General features: G+C 39.6%; 1 protein-coding gene across 2 annotated transcripts in view; it reads left to right on the top strand.

Annotated features, from left to right (window-relative positions):
* The first annotated feature begins 2,773 nt into the window (after positions 1-2,773).
* PIK3CB (phosphatidylinositol-4,5-bisphosphate 3-kinase catalytic subunit beta) overlaps positions 2,774-19,724 on the top strand; it is a 153,485-nt gene continuing 136,534 nt past the window's right edge. Inside the window, exon 1 of one of the 2 annotated variants that reach the window (XM_019747566.2) lies at positions 2,774-3,022. The gene's annotated coding sequence lies outside the window, so the exon portion shown is untranslated. The remainder of the gene's footprint in view (positions 3,023-19,724) is intronic. The other variant, XM_019747603.2, reaches the window with a different exon arrangement.

The following is a 19,724-nucleotide window of genomic DNA, read 5'->3' as shown; positions in this document are numbered from 1 at the left end:
GTGTAAATTCTTCCATCCCTTTCTCTACGCTCACATTAATAGATATAAAAATGGCCAGCAATGTACTAATAGGATTATACCACTCTTCATCACTCGAAAAGGGCATTTTCCACTTTAGCAATACATCATGGACATCCCTCTAGGTCAATACAAATAAGTCTAACTCATTTTCATCATTGCTTAATATTCCATAGTATGGAGGCAGTACAATTAATTAGTGGATTTCACTACCTATGGACAATTGGGTTGTTCCCAGTTTGTTAGTGTTTGTCTTGCACAAACAATACAATAAGCACCTGTATTAGTTTCCTTTCGCTACTTTATCAAATTACCACAAACTGGGTGACTTAAAACAACAGAGACTTATTCTCTCACAGTTCTGGAGTCCAGAAGTCTGAAATCAAGGTGTTGGCAGGGTTGGTTCTTTCTAGAGGCTCTGAGGGGGAATCTGTTCTATGCCTGTCTCCCAGCTCTGGCAGCTGCCAGCAATTCTTGGCATTCTTGGCTTGTAGATGCATCACTCCCATCTCTGCCTCACTCTTCACGTTACCTCCATCTCTGTGTCTCTGTATCTCAAATCTCCCTCTGCATTTCTTTTATAAGGACACCTGTCATTGGACTTATGGCCCACTCTAGATCTAGAATGATCTCATTTCAAGATCCTTAACTTAATTACATCTGTAAGGATCACATTTCCAAATAAGACTATGTTCACTGGTTCCAGGTAGACATATCTTTAGGAGGACCAACATTCACCCACTATGGCATCCTGTATACATCCTTATGACTGGTAATTTCTGTAGTTTTTCTACAGGGCAGAGTTAATGTATTTTTTGGTCAATGAGTAAGTATGTGTATTTTAAATTTTAATTACTCCAGATTACTCCTAGAAAGTTTATGGCAATTTACATTCCCATCAGCAATGTTTAAAAGTGCTTGTCTCTACATGTATCATTGATTGGTCTTGTTAATGTTTGCCAATCTAATGAGGGAAAAATGGATTATTGTTTTAATTTCCTTCTTCATGACTATTAGTGAAATAAGCATTTTTAAATTTGGATTTTATCTTCCATTTAATTGCCTGCTTGTATACTTTGCCCATTTTTTAAAAAAAACATTGAGTTATTTGGCTTTTTAAAAAAATCTGTTTATGGAAACTCTTTTATGTTAGAGATACAATGTGTTTGCCATATGTTTTGTGTAGATATAGTCCATCTCTTGTTTTTTATACTTGTCTTATTGTGATGTCATGCAAAACTTTCAAAATGTTTATGGAGACAAATGTTTTTATTTTTTAAAAATAATTCTGGGCTTCTTGTCTTGCTGAAAATTCCCCTTCACGGGTTATATCACTATTCTTTAAAAAATTTCTTCTGGGGGCAGCTGCATGGCTCAGTTGGTTAGAGCATGAGCTCTTAACAACAGGGTTGCCGATTTCATTCCCACATGGGTCAGTGAGCTTCGCCCTCCACAACTAGATTGAAGACAACGAGCTGCTGCTGAGCTCCCAGAGGGGCGGCTGGATGGCTCAGTTGCTTAGAGAGAGAGAGACCTGTTAACAAGGTGGCAGGTTCAATTCCCACATGGGATGGGGGGCTGTGTCCCCTACAACTAAAGACTGAAAATGGCAACTGGAGTTGGAGCTGCGCTGCGCTGTCCACAACTAGATCGAAGGACAACTACCTGCAGCTGATGGGCCCTGGAGATACACACTGTTCCCCAATTAAAAAAAAAATTAAAAAATAAATTTCTTCTAAGTTTTTGATTTGTGTATTTTATATCTTTAATTATTCTGGAATTTATTTTTGAATATGGCATGATTCTAGTTTTGATTATGAAATCAATTAAACCAGGACCATTTATCAAATATTCTTTAATCACTGCCTTGTTTGCCACCTTTGCTTTATATTAGGTTCTATGTCTCCATTCTATCACAGACTACTCAACTACTTACTTGCCCCAGCAGTAGTAAGTTACAATAACTTAAAATTTTTGTTTTTTAATAAGTAAAATTCGAGTGTGCTACTAAGAAAGAGAGCCATGAAATTTCCTGGTTGAGGTCAAAGATAACAGGAGATAAGTTATGCGAAAAAGGCTGGGTAAACCTTAAGTCTCTGCAGACAAATGTTAGCTGTTGTCCCAAACATGAAAACACAGAAAAAGAATCTTGGGCTTGGAAGGCTGTTATATAGATGATGTATTATGGAATTGTACACTTGAAGCCTATGTAATTTTACTAACCATTGTCACCCCAATAAACTTAATTAAAAAAAGAATTTTGGGTTCGGAAGGCTACACTTTTGCTTTTATGACCATTAATAGTGCAGGGATTAAATGGCCAGGTGTCGGGAGCCGACCCAGCGTCCCCTCCATCCCCAAAACTGGAGTGACAGAGGGGACGGGCAATAAGCAAAGTGCTGCGCACAGGAACCAAGGAATTTGTTGAAAAACCAGAACGGAATTAGGGAAACTGCAAAGAGGAGGCCAGCAAGGACACCCAGGAACAGAGGGGGTCTCTCCAGTAGAGTCTGTGAAAGTTGGGGCGGTTTGCTGAGGATCCCCATCCCGCGGTCCTCCGGTCACAGCAAAGGCTAGCTGAACAGCCACTCAGCCACTCAGCAGCTGCTGAGTGGACAGCCGGAGACTACTTGCCAGCAGAGCCGCCGCTCTCCCTGCCCTGCCCGTCCCGTATAGCTGCGGCGGCCTCTGCGGGTTCAGGGATTGGCTCCAGCGGCGCGCGGGGCGGAGCGAGGGCTGCTGGGAGGCCGGCTGAGGAGGCGCGCGCGCGCGCGCGGGCGCGGCCACGGTGGCGGCGGCGCGCGCGTGCTCCGTCGGTCGGTGCGGTGGTGGCGGAGGAACGGGCCATAGCAATGGGCGGCGGGCTGGTGTAGCGCCGCGTGGGGCAGGCGGGAGGTGACGGAGAGAGGCAGGATGGGGGCGCCGCAGCTAGACGGTCGTGGTGGTCTGGGCTGTTGACCGCGCATCCGGAGTCGGGAGCTGGTGGCGACGGAGCGCCGGGCAGGTGAGTGCGGCGACGCGGGACCCGGATATGCGGCGCGGTTGAGGGGCGGCGCGGTCGCGGCGGCCCGCTGAGGTGCCCCCGCGCGGGCCGGCGGCGCGCTCTTGCTGGCCACAGCCTGTGGCGCCGGCGACTTGGTTGTCCGCGCTTCGCTTCCTGCAGTCTCGGAGGACGCCCGCCCGTCGGCCCGCGGGGGCGCCTCGCTCGACTGCGGCCCTCCCGGGTTTCTCCAAGGTGAGCAGCGCTCCCCGGCCTCCCGCGGCAAGAGACGCAGCTGGCCACTCTGATCCGCCAGCGCTTTAGTCGCGTTCCCGAGGGGCGCGTCTGTGAAGAGGTGGTGTCCTCGCCCCCTGCGTCTGTGCGGACGCCCCCCGTTGCTTCCTGACCCTCTAGAGTCTTTTTGCGCAGGAGTGTATTTTAGGGGCGGGGATCCTGGACTGTTAGGGGTATAGTCCTGTTTTCAAATACTAGCGCCGCTACTGACCACCCCTGGGGCCTTGGGCCAAAGTGTCCTGATTTGTTAATGGTAATAATATGTACTTGACAGGGTTGTTGTGATGATAGGACAGGACGCGGTGCAAGACGGAACAGCAAGTGATCGGGAAATGGTAGGCAATTAGGAGCAACCCTGGTGCAGCATCTTGTTTGCTATTGGTAATTCCTGGCTGCGCGTGTACGTTTGGGGGGGGGACGACACATATTGCCGAATTACTCAGGTGTTGCAATAATCTCCACTGGAGCTGCTTAATATTAGAGTCTGTTACATTACAGTGGCCAGAACAGAATCCTGTAGTCTCTTTTTGGCTAAGGCTGCCTTGGAACATCCGTCTCTGGTACCGAGTGGGAATTGCTGCTGAAATAAAACCGAGCGAATTTAGGATTCACTTGGGATGGAACATGGTGGGACTCATAAACTTGAAGTGCGTTGCTATTTAAATAATCTTAAGTGACTTTTAAACCCCGCCACTTGTTACAGAGTATACACTTGACAAATATGGAAACAGACTTTTTCTACATTGCTACATCCGAAGGGAGTGACAAGTGCTTTTGTAAACATTGTGGGCAGTGTTACTGTTTGGTGAAGTCATCATAATTAAATTAGATGAGTAGTTATTTTGAAGCGCTGAATGGATGTTTGGAAATATGATTCCTAATTAAATCATCTCCAGCGAGTCAGAATTCTCAGCAGTTCATTAATCATTTGGGGATTTTTACGCTATGCTGTAAGATTTTTATGGTAAAAGCAGAACTGTTTAAGTCATGATAATGTAGCATAGGAGAGACTGTTCAGGATAAAGATCTTAACCTAGTTTCAGGAGGCAAGTGTGGAACAAAGGAAAACTCTTAAGCTTTAAAGCTGGAACTGGCATTCACAAAAACAAAAATGACTGAAACCAAAAAACTTTGTTTTATTCTCCCTGGTTCACGCATTGATAAGGGTCTTCCACCTTCGGGTTGTTTTTTAGAAGTGAAAATTGAGTTCGGTTTTGATTTATTGCAGTTTTGCACCTCTTGCCTATTATTTCCTGCTTTTCTTAGTGACTCATCCATAAAGGCTTTAATCCAACCTGCTTTGTGCATATGAACAAAATACATAGAAAGTAATTAAAAAATAAACTTTGTAATTTTAATTATGTTCTTTCTAAATTATGATCTTCCCTGTTATCTAACTTTGGACTGGGGATCCCAACAATAGAAGCACTGTTAGCCACTGTGGAAAGGCTAGGGGGTCAGAAGTCACATCTTGGTTGTAGGCCTCGATGTGGGTCTCAAATAGCTGGAACTTTGGGGATGTCACTCAGTCTTCCTGGGCCTCATTTTTTATTTATTTATGGAATTTGAGTATGTGTCACCAGCAGGTTGGGAGGAGGTAGTGGACTAAAGACTCATATAAAGGATATTCCAGGATATTGTACTTTTCCTTCTCTTCCTGAATTCAAACATTCTAATGCCTCAGCGCTGCCAAGCCTGCCCCTCTACTTTTTTCTACCTGTAGATGGAGGAATGTTTATAAGGACTTTAAGTTAAAAAAAAAATTATTGAATAACTTTTGGAACCTGTCAAGTGAGACAAATCCCATAATATCAAGTTATAATAGGGACCTTCTAACAAATTTGGGGGCTAAGTCTGTGATCAAATCATAGCAGATTATAATCATCACATATCCTCTCATCTCTCTTTAGTAAGCCCAGGATTCCCATTTACTGATATTGCAGGGTAGAGATTAATTTTATTAATTTTATTCCAGAATGTAAGACTTTTAGGTATTCAACTTTCTTAGGGATTGAGAGGAAGGATATGTTACCTGTATAGCCAAAGTGTTTTGCAAATGTAGTGTTCCATTACTCATTTTCCTATTAACTTGGTTCCAGCCTAAAGCAGTTAATAATCTAGAAATTTAATCATTTCTTCAGAAAATTCACAAATTTTTCTCCTGAGTCCTGATTCCAGGATTTATCTATCTTCCCCCCACGTCTTCACCAAGAATGTATATGCAGGTTACCTGAGGTTATTATCAGTTGACCCTTTAGCTGGGAATATTTACTGCTGAAGTAAAGAATGTTAATCTGGACAGTCCCTCGTATCCTGGTGTTATTGCTAGAGCTGGGTCTGCAGCCGGAATCCCACTAGTGCAAACCCAGGAGGGACTGTGTGTCGCTGTGTCGCTGACCGTGGAGCTTGTCCTCTGTTGCTCCAGCCACTTGGGAGCCCACCAGGCAAATGCTCTTTTACCTCTAAGGGAAATGTGATCCTGATTATCCATGGCTCAGGAGCAGGATTACGTGGATTAAAAGAAATCTATGGGTAATCCAGGAGCTTTATTGAAACTGCAGTTTACCCACATTCCTGATCATAGGTTTTCCTTGTATTTCTAATAACTAACGTATAATATTTACTAATTTCATATCTCCTTCTACCATTTAGAAGTAATGGCGGTCGTGAAGTAGAGAAAAAATGGCAGGGGTAAAGGGGTTAGATAATCATCAGGCATTGCCCCACATAATTTTGTGTTGACTGGGTGGTTTAACCACAATGCTTACTAGACCTTGAAGACCTAAATTCCATGAATTCTTTACCTGCTGAGCCACTGGTAGAAATTTGAGGTGACTGTCAACAGGAAGGTCAAACTCCATTTTGAGACGTTTGTACTTGACTAGCTTGAATGATTGAGCTTTTGTGAGTTAAATAAGATTTCAGATTGTCAGAATTTTAAGTTTAATGCAATTTGAACTTTAATGTTAATAATTTAACCTATTGATTTGCACAGGAATTAAACTGAAGAACTGCTATTTGAAATAGAGATGCTCAGTTTTTGTAGCCAGGCTACTACCACGTTTCCCTGAAAATAAGACCTAGCCGGACCGTCAGCTCTAATGCGTCTTTTGGAGCAAAAATTAATATAAGACCCGGTATTATATTATATTATATTATATTATATTATATTATATTATATTATACCCAGTATTATATTATATTATATTATGTTATGTTATGTTATGTTATGTTATGTTATGTTATGTTATGTTATATTATACCTGGTCTTATATAAGACCTGGTCTTATTTTACTTATAGTAAGTAAATACTATAAGTAAAATAAGACCGAGTCTTATATAAATTTTTGCTCCAAACGATGCGTTAGAGCTGATGGTCCGGCTAGGTCTTATTTTCGGGGAAACACGGTAATACTGCCTCCGATAAGTTACATGTAGTTACACAGTAATTATTTCTGTTAAATAGTTGAATTATGGCCATTTAAAATTGTTTACTTTTGAACTACTGATTTAGTGTAGGTCTTGTATTTGTGTTGCCTGCCATTGAGTAGATTCTGACTCCTGGCAACCCCATGAGTGACGCCCACAATGTCCTGTCTTCAACAGCCCTGCTCAGCTCTTGTAGACTCATGCCCGTGGCTTCTTTTATGGAGTCAGTCCATCTCATATTTGGGCTTCCTCTTTTCCTGCTGCCTTCTTTTCCCCCGCCAATTATTGTCTTTTCCAAAGAACCCTGCCTTCTCTTGATGTGCCAAACAAAGTAGGACAGCTTCAGTTTTGTCATTTTTGCCTCCAACGATGTTTCAGGCTTAATTTGCTCTAGGACCTACTTCCCGTATGTTCATCGTTTTGGCGGTCAGAGTATCTGTAGAGCTCTCCTCCAGCACCCGGGGGTCTTGTATTTAGGTACTATTAAAGAATCAGTGTTTTCCTTTAGCTTTATAAATCATTACAGATGCTGCCATTGTTGACTGAACAAAAATTATAATTTGTGAGCTAAAATTTATTTTTGCAGTTGTATATTTTCAAAAGTTAGGTTCCATATTTATCAGCTATATAGATGTCATTCCCCTTAATTAAGATTCATTATAGTTAAATTTTGGGGGGTGTCCTGGGGCAGAACCAGCTGGAATTCACTTAACATGCTTGTTGTTTTATATGGTGAGCCTAAGGAAACATCTATAGGAGTAGATGGTTGTTGGTTTTGGTTGTTGGTTTTTGACAAGGTTTGATTAATTGAAATTATTTCATTTTTGTTCTTTTGGTGGCTGTGGAAATACCCCCTTTTCACTGGAAATCATTAGTTGTCTTAAATCTTGATATACTTCACCCACCACTCCATTATTAATATTTTTTCCTAACTGAGAGGCTTCTGGGTTTTAGGTACTCAGTCTGCCACTAAGAATATATATGTAGCAGTCCTTGTAGGTGTGTGTGGGGGTTGTGTGTGTGTACTTTTTTTTAGAGAGCTATATGCACCATACCAACCAGCAACCATCATTTTATGTTTAACTTAATGAAGAATTCACTATCTTCTCCTTGTGCCCTAGACTGTTATTTTTTAATCAGTGATTTCTTTAATTCTGTGTATTCTGTGTATTGTTAACCTGCTTCCTTTTATGTTCTTTTGTCATTTAAAGTTGCGACTGTCAATATAGCCTATTAGGAAAGCTCTGTGTGGCTTACTATATATATGTAATTGTAGACTATAACAATAGTTAACATAGATGCTTACTTATGTGTCAGGTTATACTATGTGTTCTTTCTATATTATTTCATTTTATCCTTATAACAAACTTCTAATGAAGGTCTTAGTGATTTTCTCATTTCAGAGATGAGGGAACTGAAACCTTGGGAAGCTAACATGCCAAGTGGCACACAGCTTTTAAGTGGGAGAGTCAGGTTTCAAACTCAGGTCTGCCTGACTCTAGAATTTATGCTTTTAACGATTGTCTCATACAGTTCTTTATTTTTTAGGTCTTTCAGAGGCAGGTTGAAAGAGACTGTGTAAGTTTAAAGGTTTATTTTTTTTTTTAGTACAGTAATCATGACCTTTATTTCAGTACCTGTGTGTTTGAAAACAGGAAACAATTTTCCAGTTGTTTAACCTTTAACTTTCTTTCTCTCACTACTCCTAAACAAATTAGACAGTGAATTATTATTAATAGTTATTTGATGTAGTATGCCTTTGTTTTGAATGTACGATAAGCTTTTCCTTTTGCCTTGGCCTTACAATGAGAAAGACTGTGGTTTTGTGGTTAGTCATATATAGGCAACTAACAAAAGTGCTTAATGTGTGACCTAGTATAATTAGATGTTCTAGAAAGCTTGTGTAGATCATCTTTACAGAGTTTTCAAATAAAATAAAAAAATCTCAAAATATTTTCTTTCCCCTCTGCTCAGGTGGGTGGCATATTGAAACGTGTTGCTAAGCTTGATCCTAAAGTATTGGGAGTAGAGGAAGGAAGACATAAATTTACTTACGAATAAATGAACCAGCAGACTACAGTTATTATCTTTAACTTAAAAAATGAATAGAGAAGCATTATGCTATTTGGCCTCCCCCCCCCCCATATTCACATGAGAAAGGAATATGAGCATTAACATTATGTCTAGTACCATTAATAGTAATACTCAGGCACATAGACAGAGATGCATAGGACGTACAGGAGGTTTTCTGCTTAACGAGCTCACACCAGTGGGTGAGCGAGCCACTAATTTTTAATTAAGTTATAAGCAATGGTTTCTATAGATGAGGCCTATATAGTTATAAAATTAAAAGTATTATTTCTTCATTACTGGCGCTGGAGACTTAAAGCCACTGAAGTATCCATTTTGAAAATGAACTATTGAATAAATTAGAGAAGTTTTGCACTTGATTACATTTAGTTGTATGCTAAACTTTGGATCTTATTTCAGTAAGGGAAAATTTTTTTTTTTTTAAGATTTTTTTGGGGAAGGAGAACAGGACTTTATTGGGGAACACTGTGTTCTTCCAGGCCTTTTTTTTCCAAGTCAAGTTGTTGTCCTTTCAATCTCAGTTGTGGAGGGTGCTGTTCAGCTTCAAGTTGTTGTTCTTTCAGTCTTAGTTGTGGAGGGCACAGCTCAGCTCCAGGTCCAGTTGCGTTGCTAGTTGCAGGGGGCACAGCCCACCATCCCTTGCGGGAGTCGAACCGGCAACCTTGTGGTTGAGAGGACGCGCTCCAACCAACTGAGCCATCTGGGAGGCAGCTCAGCTCAAGGTGCCGTGTTCAATTTTAGTTGCAGGGGGCGCTGCCCACCATCCCTTGCGGGACTCGAGGAATTGAACTGGCAACCTTGTGGTTGAGAGCCCGCGCTCCAACCAACTGAGCCCTCTGGGAGGCAGCTCAGCTCAAGGTGCCGTGTTCAACCTTAGTTGTAGGGGGCAGAGCCCACCATCCCTTGCGGGACTCGAGGAGTTGAACTGGCAACCTTGTGGTTGAGAGCCCACTGGCCCATGTAGGAATCGAACCGGCAGCCTTCAGAGTTAGGAGCATGGAGCTCTAACCGCCTGAGCCACCGGGCTGGCCCGAAAAATTTTTTTTAAGGAGTCCAATCCTTTTTGAAGTCTTCATAAATTATTGACAGTGTCATTAATGTTTCCTTTAAAATGTAATCTCAAAAAGGTAGCATTTTTTGGGTGGATTTACATACTTTAAGAAAAACCCAAATTATTTTAAGTGACATCAAAGTAACTTCTACCTATCAGCTTGGCAAAGATAAAGTATTTTAATACTTCTGAATAGGACTGGGGAAAATATTTTCATACATTGTTCCTGAAAGTATAAGTTGGTACAACTTTTAAGGAAGGCAATTTAGCAATATCAAAATTATGAATGCACATACCATTACCCATTAATTCTTTTTGTAGGAATTATCCTATAGTTATACGCACACATGTGCAAAATGATGCATGTACAAGGTTACTTATTGCACTGTTGTTTATAATAGCAAAATTCTTGAAGTAACTTAAATGTTCCTTAGTAGGGGGATTGACTTTTAGAAAGTATGATTGAATGCTCTGTTACTCTAAACCAGAATGAGGAAAGTTTTTATGTAGTGATGTGGAATGATTTCACCACATTAATGGGTAAAGTTAAAAAAAAAAAAGTGTGGTCACAGTATGTGTAGAATTCTACCATTACTGTTTTTTAAAAAAGAGGGCAGTAGAATATATGTATTTGATTGCTTATAAGTGCATTATTTTTGAAAGGAAAACCAACATACTGGTATATATTGGTTGCCTCTGGGAAGAGGATCCTGGATTAACTGAGGGAATTGGGTGGTAGGGAGACTTTATTGTATATCATTTTGTGCTTATGAATTTTGAATAGCATTCACCAAAAGAGGTGAATATAATAAATACATATAATTAAAAAGTAAAGAAATTCAACTATTTTGAAGATTAAAAAGATAACCTTCTATAAGGTATTACAGTATTAAACAAAATGGACACTAATTACAATGTTTAATTAGTGTCAGTTGGGGAGGAGCTATGTGGAAATTCAGGGGATACCTAAGAGACACAAATGTGGTTGGAGAAATAGAATAATTATTATTTAATTGTCTCATAGACTCTCAGAATTTAAGAAGAGGCTTAGGCATTACTTAGTTGCTAAACTAGGAAAATGGGTCTCTTGGGTCTCTTTAGTGTTCAGGGTGAATAGTTCCAGTCTTCTGTGTTTCCACTTATAGAGAGTTTCAGTCTCTGGAACTGTCTTTGGGAAGAAGAGGGAGACATGAGAATGGATGATAGCGCCACCACATGCTTTTAGACGTGTTTTTCACTCAGCTGCAGAATAGTTGCATTATTAATGGTACTGTGTCAAGGTAGAGGGTGGGTCCAACATTGAAAGATAATTTTTGCATTTAACTTTTTTTTTGTTTTCAAGTAGATACTACATTTAAAATTTGAAAGTACCAAAGGCTTCCTTCCTCCAGCCATGTAGTTATCTTCCCCACAGGCAACCAAAATCATCAGTTTCTCATGTATCCTTCAGAGAGATTTCTTCCTTTTCTTTCTTTTTTATTAGTTTCACGTGTACAAAAAAATATAATGATTAGACATTTACACCCCTCACAAAGTGATAACCCCACCAAGTCTACTACCCCTCTGACACCGTACATAGCTATTACAGTACCATTGACTATATTCTCTCTGCTGTATTTTACATCCTGTGACTATATATATTTATATAGTTGATATATATGTGTGTATATATATATATATATATATTATAGTTGACATTCAATATTATTTTATATTAATTTCAGGTGTATAGTGCAGTGGTTAGGCCTTTATATAATTTATGCTGTGGTTCCCCCCCCCCCCCCCATATAAGTTTATTGTCCATCTGGCACCATACATGGTTTTTACAACATTATTGACTATATTTCCCATACCGTATTGCACTTCCCTGTGACCATTTTGTGGCTACCAATTTGTATTTCTTAATCTCTTCATCTTTCTCACCCATTCCCCCCAACCCCTCGATTTTTTGCTTTTTCAAACAAATGTATACCTGTGTGTTTATTCTACTCTTCTACCCACTATTTAAATACATGTGTATATACTCGTATGTGTGTGTGTGTATGTATATATATATATATATATGTATATATATATATGTTGGTATAGACTACACACATTTACGTACATTCTTTTTTCTTTTTTAATTTTACTGGGGAATATTGGGGGACAGTGTGTTCCTCCAGGGCCCATCAGCTCCAGGTAGTTGTCCTTCAATCTAGTTGTGGAGGGTGCAGCTCAGCTCCATGTCCAGTTGCCATTTGTTTTTTTTCCCCAAGTCAAGTTGTTGTCCTTTCAATCTTAGTTGTGGAGGGTGCAGCTCAGCTCCAGGTCCAGTGGCTGTTTTCTAGTTGCAGGGGGCACAGCCCACCATCCCTTGCGGGAGTCGAACTGGCAACCTTGTGGTTGACAGCCTGCACTCCAACCAACTGAGCCATTCGGAAGGCAGCTCAGCTCAAGGTGCCGTGTTCAACCTTAGTTGCAGGGGGCGGAGCCCACCATCCCTTGCGGGACTCGAGGAGTTGAACTGGCAGCCTTGTGGTTGAGAGCCCACTGGCCCATGTGGGAATCGAACCGGCAGCCTTCAGAGTTAGGAGCATGGAGCTGTAACTGCCTGAGCCACCAGGCCAGCTCTCCAGTTGCCATTTTTAATTGTTAGTTGCACGATTAAAAATCGTGCTCAGCCCACCATCGCATAGGGGAATTGAACCAGCAACCTTGTGGTTGAGAGCCCACTGGCCCATGTGGGAATCGAACCGGCAGCCTTTGGCGCTAGGAGCACGGAGCTCCAACTGCCTGAACCACTGGGCCGGTCCCAGTACTTCCTTTTCTTGCTGAATAATTCTGTTTCCTTTTTCAATTTCATTAATAAATGTGTTTCACTATGTATTAGGGCTGTTAATTAGGGTATTATTCTTGCCCTAGGTTTGCCTTCTGTATATTACCTGGTTCTTAGCATTTTGCTGCGTATTTATTAATCTTTAAGAGTATTGGCATAGAGAAGGAAAAGATGTGAACCTCAAAGCAGGCAGTTTAGCTGTTTGTTAGTATCATTAGCAAGAGTTTTATTTTAAAGGAGTTTTGAACTATGGATAAAATTAAGTGAAACTGGGAAATTGCTCAGAGATTTTACTTTTCATGTTTTCTCTTAACTCCTGTTATGTAATATCTGTATTTGAACCTAAATTAAGGAGAAAGGTAGTTGGATGTAGAGCTGGAGTCTTGGGAAATAGACAATTTCATATTCTGAGCACTCCTATCCTAAAACCCAGTCCAGACTAGTCTCCAACAAAGAGTTTCACAGAACACCTTAAGTTGCCTTACTTTAATCTTAGGTATGTGATTTGTAGTGTATATATTTTAAAGAATGATTTCTCAACTAATCAGGCTTGAAGGAACATTTAACTCTTGTGTGTTATCTTTTATAAAGAGATTGGTTCCTGAAATGTTTTGTTTGTTTTTTGGCTCGATTGGCTTTTTCATGACTATATAGGAGGTCCCCCCATAAGTATTTTAAGATCTTTTTAATGAACATGGGAAGCATCTCTTTAGTCCGATGATTGATGTCTCTCTGCTGAATTTCCAGGAGAGAGAACTGGTATGCGAGGAATTCCTGAGGAGGCTTACTTGTCTTGCTGCATCACTACTCAAAACTATGATCCTTTTGCTGACTGCCACGTCCACGATGGTCTCCTACAGAAATTGAGAATTGATAAGAAAATGTGGCCTTGTATTTTGTCTTTTATTTTTCTGTTCTTTTTATTGTATTTTAGGAATCTATTGGATTACTATAACTTGGGGTGAAAACCCATTAGTTCTTTACTACTGGCAGCTTGAAAAGCACAGAGGACTGTGAAATGTCCAGGCTCTAGCTTTAGGGAGCCTGTAGCTCAGTGGATTTAGGTTTTCAGGCTTTTTTTTTTAAATTGAGATTTTGATGGAGATAATTGTAGATTCATGTGCGGCTATATAAATAATACAGAGAAATTCTTTGTATTCTTGACTGGGTTTCCCCCACTGGTAACATTTTGTAAAACTAATATAGTATCACAACCAGGATATTGACATTTATACAGTCCACTGACATTATTCATATTTCCTCAGTTTTACTTAACGTGTGTGTGTGTGTATGTGTGTGTGTGTATTAAGTTCTATACAATTTTATCATCTGTGTGGGTTTTTGTCTGCACCACCGCAGTCAAGATACTGAACCGTTCCAACACCACCAGGATGTGTTGTGTTGCATGTTTATAACCACGCTTACCTCTAGCACGCATCTCTCCCACCTTCCCCTCCCCTCTGTGGTCTACAACTCCTGGTAACCACTAATCTGTCCTCTATTTTGTCATTTTAAAACTGTCATATAAATGGAATCACACAGTTTATAACATTTTGAGATTGCCTTTGTTCATTTGGCATAATTCCCTGAAGTTTGTCCAGGTGTTGTATGTTTTAACAGTTCGTTTCTTTTTATTGCTGAGTAGAATTCCATGATATGGATGAACCACAGTTTGTTTAACCATTCACCTGTTGAAAGATTTGGATTGTTTTTAGTTTTTGACCGTTACAAATAAAGCAAGTATGAACATTTAGTTTTTGTGTGAACACAGGTTTTTGTGTGAACATAAGTTTTCGTTTCTTTGGGCTAAATGCCCAAGAGTGCAGTTGCTGAGTTTTATGATAATTGTGTGTTTAATTTTATAAGAAACTGCCAATAGTCCCTTTTATAACACAAGGAGAAACAGAGAAGCCTTATACAAACAGATGCTAGCTACAGTATGTCAACAGATCCTTGCTGAGCTGCTGTTCTGGTGAAGTAAGCGTGGAGTTCCACCTGGTTGACCATCGCCTAGGGACTGTGCCAGCCTTGTCTGCGCTCTTCACCCACCTGGAACTGAGGGCCAGACTGGTGAAGTGACTTTAAGTTTTTTTAAAGAAAGAAGATTTAGAAGTGATGTTAGGCTTGTTATGGGCAAAGCTGGTAATGGAACTCAGGTTTCTTGATTCCTAGTTTTTTGTTGTTTTTGTAAATTAGAGTTAGTTATGCTTTCATGCGTATTGTTTGAATGGTTAACTAGTCCTCCAAGTTTTGTTACGAAAAACCATAGTATTCTGCTGTTCCACTCCCTCCTAAAGTAATTGTATTAGAGCATTTACTTATATATTATTTTGTACTAAATTATGTTTTATTTTTCCTTTATAATATAGTTAGGACTCTACATAACATACACATATATGTAATTATTTAAAATTATGTTTAGTTTGTATTATCTATAAGTTTTATTTTAGAACAATAAAGGGGATGTTATGAAATATTTGTTATTTTAGAAAAGGGAGTATTGGGTCTGACACGGCTGAGAACACCTAGGATAGTAGGATGTGGTCGTGTAGCACATGGGAAAACTCTTTGGTGGGAGGGAGCCTGGCATCTTGGAGAAACTGAAAGGAAGCCATATATAGCTTGAGAGGAAAGACTAAGGGCTAGCGTTGTGTAGGATAAAGGATGTGTAGGATGAGTCCAGGAGGGAGGCAGGGGCCATGCGGGACCTTGTAAGAAGGTTGGAGAGTTGTTTGACTAGAACAAAAGCTGAGGAATTGTGAGGTGTAGAATTGCTTGACCACATGGAATTTATAGTTGAAATGGACTTTAAAGATCATATAATTTAGCCATCCCATTTTCCAAATAACAAACTGGAAGTTAAGGGAACTTTCCCAATGTTAAACAATTAGTGGATGAGCTGAACTAAACTTGATGGTGCTAATTTATTGTTTACACTGACTACCAGGCAGAGGGGTTAAATTTTAAGTAGTTGGGTTTTGATCAAGAGAATTCCAAGATGGAGATGGCTGGCTGGCTGTGTTTAGGCAGTGAGTAATGGAAAGCTACAAAGTCTGGAAAGCCACAAAGTCAAGGTCCCATGATTTTATGCTCTGGTTAAACTAAGTCACAAATACGATTTCTTATCTTGACTTACGCTCAGTTTTTTAATCGTTTTTTTTGTATTAGTGTGCTTGTCTCCCCTTTTAGATTGCATGCCCTTTACTTTTTACTTCCTATACATTCTGGGTCAATACTTTATTCATAAGTCATGAGTTTTAAATGTAAGTTCCCCCAAGTTGAATTGGTCCACTAGCTTTCTTGAATCTTCATTTCATCTTTCTGTATGGACTTTTTTTTTAAGCCTCTTTTTAAAAAAACAAAAACTTTCTTTCTTTCTTTATTTGTGTTTTTCCAGGACCCATCAGCTCCAAGTCAAGTAGTTTCAATCTAGTGGAGGGAGCAGCTCACAGTGGCCCATGTGGGGCTTGACCCTGCAAGCTTGTTGTTAAGAGCACCGCGCTCTAACCAACTGAGCTAACCGGCCGCCCCCTGCATTGACTTTTTACCTGATTATGTATTTTGCTTTAGTAGACTTACAGTTTCCTACAGAGATTAGTTCAGTCTCTGTATAGCAAAGCTCTTCTCCAGCAACATACTTTGTACTTTTAAGTAATACTGAAAATAAGGAAATAGGAGCTGTGGTTTAGATTTTGTTCAGAAGATTATTTAAAAAAAAAAAGATTATATGTACTTAATTCTCTAGTATTAGTCATGGATTGGTCCTAATGTGGTGTATTATCTGCTCTCCCAGGTCAGGTGAATAAGCTCTCGAGTCCCTGGTACCATTTGGTGACTCACAGTGAGGGCAGGCCCATTGTTACTAGCAAGTAAATAAGTCTCCAAGTAGACTTACCACCTTCTGGTTTTTAACTATTTTACTTAAATTTATATTTTTAATAGTTGACACATGCATATTATATAAAATACTTTAGTCAGGAAACTGGATCTGTGGGTGTTTGTTTACAGTCTAAGATGTTTTATAGGATCTGCTTTCCTTGTTCCCTCAGGTTGAACTTTGAAAAGGTCTAATCTAGTGTGCTTACGCCAGATCTGAATGTTTCCTTTATTCTACTTCTGGCAGTGCTATGAATTTATCATGATTTTTCTTTCATACATTTCTATTAGCTATGGTGGAGAATTGGCTATGGTGGAATCTGGTTCATTTACATGTACCTTTCTACATTAGGGTGTGTGAATATTTTCCTATATTTACCGTTTTATTCATGAAATGTTTATTGAGAGGATATATGCTATATGCTTTATGAGGCACAGGGATGCAAAGTTGAAGAAGGTTCATGGCTTACAGCTTTAAGGAACTTGAAGAGCGAAAACGAACAGATAATTCGGTACTGTGTGGTAAGTGCAAATGATAGAGCCTATCCAGGGTATTGTGGGAGCACAGAATGGAGCAGTGGTTTTCCAAGTGTGGTCGGGGGCCTCCTGGAGGCCCCTGAGCTCTTTCTCAGAGATCTGCAAGGTCAAATCTATTTTCATAACATAAGACATTTACTTTTTTTGCTCTTAGTTGCTTAAAAATATATGATGGTTTTCCAGAGGCGGTATAACTTGTGACATCACAGTAGGTTGACAGTGCAAGCAGACAGAGATGAGAATTTGTTTTCTATTAAGCCTGACATTAAGGAGATTTGCAGAAATGTAAAACAGTATATAACTCTTCTCACTAAAGGTTTTGTTTTGAAAGATTTTTTTTTTTTAACTTTTATTTATTTAAGTGTGTTTTTCCAGAACCCATCAGCTCCAAGTCAAGTAGTTGTTTCAATCTAGTTTTGGAGGGCGCAGCTCACAGTGGCTCATGTGGGAATCGAACCTGCAACCTTGTTGAGAGCACTGCTCTCTAACCAGTTAAGCTAACTGGCCGCCCCTGAAAGATATGGTTTTTAAGACTAAAATATGCTTAAAAGGGGTTTTTTAAGTAATCATTACACAGGCTTATTATTTTTTACATGAAAAACCGTAAAATTCATTTTTAATTTCAAATTCAGTAACTATTGATAGATATAACTTATATAGGTAGGTAAGAGCTTTTGAGTCCTCAGTCATTTTTAAGAGTGTGAAGGGGTCCTTAAACCAAAAAATTTGAGAACCACTGGACTAGAAAGTTCTAAACTGGTCCTTAGGAGAAAGGTGGTCAAGGAAGTATTCCTGTAGGAGCTGATATCAGGGCTTAATTACAGGTGTTTAAGTAACTGAGCTGGAATGTAAAGTGAGGGAGTTTCAAAAGATAGGAAGAGGTGGATCACAGAAGGCCTTGTATTCTAGACTGAGAAGTTGGTTCCAGCTCTTGTAGTCAGAAATAACGAGTTTCTAAAATGTGTTAATTTCTACCCTTATGTAGTACTGTTGGAATCTATTTTATTTTATACGAGTATGTATTTTTATTTTTTATTTTTTTAAAGATTTTATTGGGGAAGGGGAACAGGACTTTATTGGGGAACAGTGTGTACTTCCAGGCCTTTTTTCCAAGTCAAGTTGTTGTCCTTTCCATCTCAGTTGTGGAGGGTGCTGTTCAGCTTCAAGTTGTTGTTCTTTCAGTCTTAGTTGTGGAGGGCACAGCTCAGCTCCAGATCCAGTTGCCGTTGCTAGCTGCAGGGGGCGCAGCCCACCATCCCTTGCTGGAGTCGAACCGGCAACCTTGTGGTTGAGAGGATGCGCTCCAACCAACTGAGCCATCCGGGTGGCAGCTCAGCTCAAGATGCCGTGTTCAGCCTTAGTTGCAGGGAGCGCTGCCCACCATCCCTTGCGGGACTTGAGGAGTTGCAACTGGCAACCTTGTGGTTGAGAGCCCACTGGCCCATGTGGGAATCGAACCGGCAGCCTTCGGAGTTAGGAGTATGGAGCTCTAACCACCTGAGCCACCGGGCCGGCCCACAAGTATGTATTTTTAAATGTAAAGAGGTTAGAAGATTGTGTTTCTGATTTTGTGTGATTTGCTAAGTTTGCAATCAACATTTTATCAAAGGGTATTCTATACACCACTATTAGCATTGACAACATAGGAATAATCTGTGGCTTCAACTCCTCTTACTACCTAAATTAAATTATTGTATTTCCTGTAAAATGTAGGTTTCAAGTAACCATTTGTCAGTGATACCAGATTCTCGTAAATTGTTTTTAATGTGCTGATTATGGTTATAAACTACTACTGACAAAGACTTTCTTCTGAATCTGGAGGTTAAGTTGATAGGAAAATGCAGATCCTATCATTCAAATAGAAAGTCAGTGAGAAAATATTAGTAAAGCACATATCAAATAAGGATTATATATATAAAGAACGTTTACAATTCAATAATAAAAATTTATGTAATCCAATTTAAAATTTGGCAAAGTGTTTAAACATTTTCCAAGGAAGACATACAAATGACTAATAAGCACATGATCAGTTGCTCAACATCATTAGTTATTAGGGAAATGCAAATCAAAACCATAATGAGTTAACCACTTCACACTGCTAAGATGGTTATAATCCAAAGATGGACAATAAGAAGTGTTGTGTGTGGAGTTGGAACCTTCATACATTGCTGGTTGGGTTGTAAAATAGTGTAGCCACTTTGGAAAAGCAGTGTATCAATTCCTCAAAAAGTTAAACTAGAGTTACCATATGACCCAGCAATTCTACTGTTACCGTGTTGCCCCGAAAATAAGACCTAGCTGGACCATCAGCTCTAATGTGTCTTTGAGAGCAAAAATTAACATAAGACCCGGTCTTAATTTACTATAATATAATATTTCAAACCTACAGAAAAGTTTAAAAAATAGTTAAAGTTGTATGGATTAAAAGCTGTCCTCAAAACTCCCTATTTTCCAATGGAATAACCAACATGTAAATAATAAATGAGGATTGTAAGTACTAATAAGCATTATGAAGGTGTTAAAATGGTAGCAAAAGTCAGTGTTAGCTTGTCCAAACCTGTAGAGAATTTTTATAAAAATTTATTTGAGCCAAACAGGATACTCCTGGAAGCCAGATCTCAACAGACTGA

Source organism: Rhinolophus sinicus, linkage group LG10 (assembly GCF_036562045.2).
Source record: "Rhinolophus sinicus isolate RSC01 linkage group LG10, ASM3656204v1, whole genome shotgun sequence".
Taxonomy (NCBI): domain Eukaryota; kingdom Metazoa; phylum Chordata; class Mammalia; order Chiroptera; family Rhinolophidae; genus Rhinolophus; species Rhinolophus sinicus.
The sequence above is the reverse complement of the archived record's forward strand: the minus strand, read 5'-3'. Positions and strand labels throughout refer to the sequence as shown.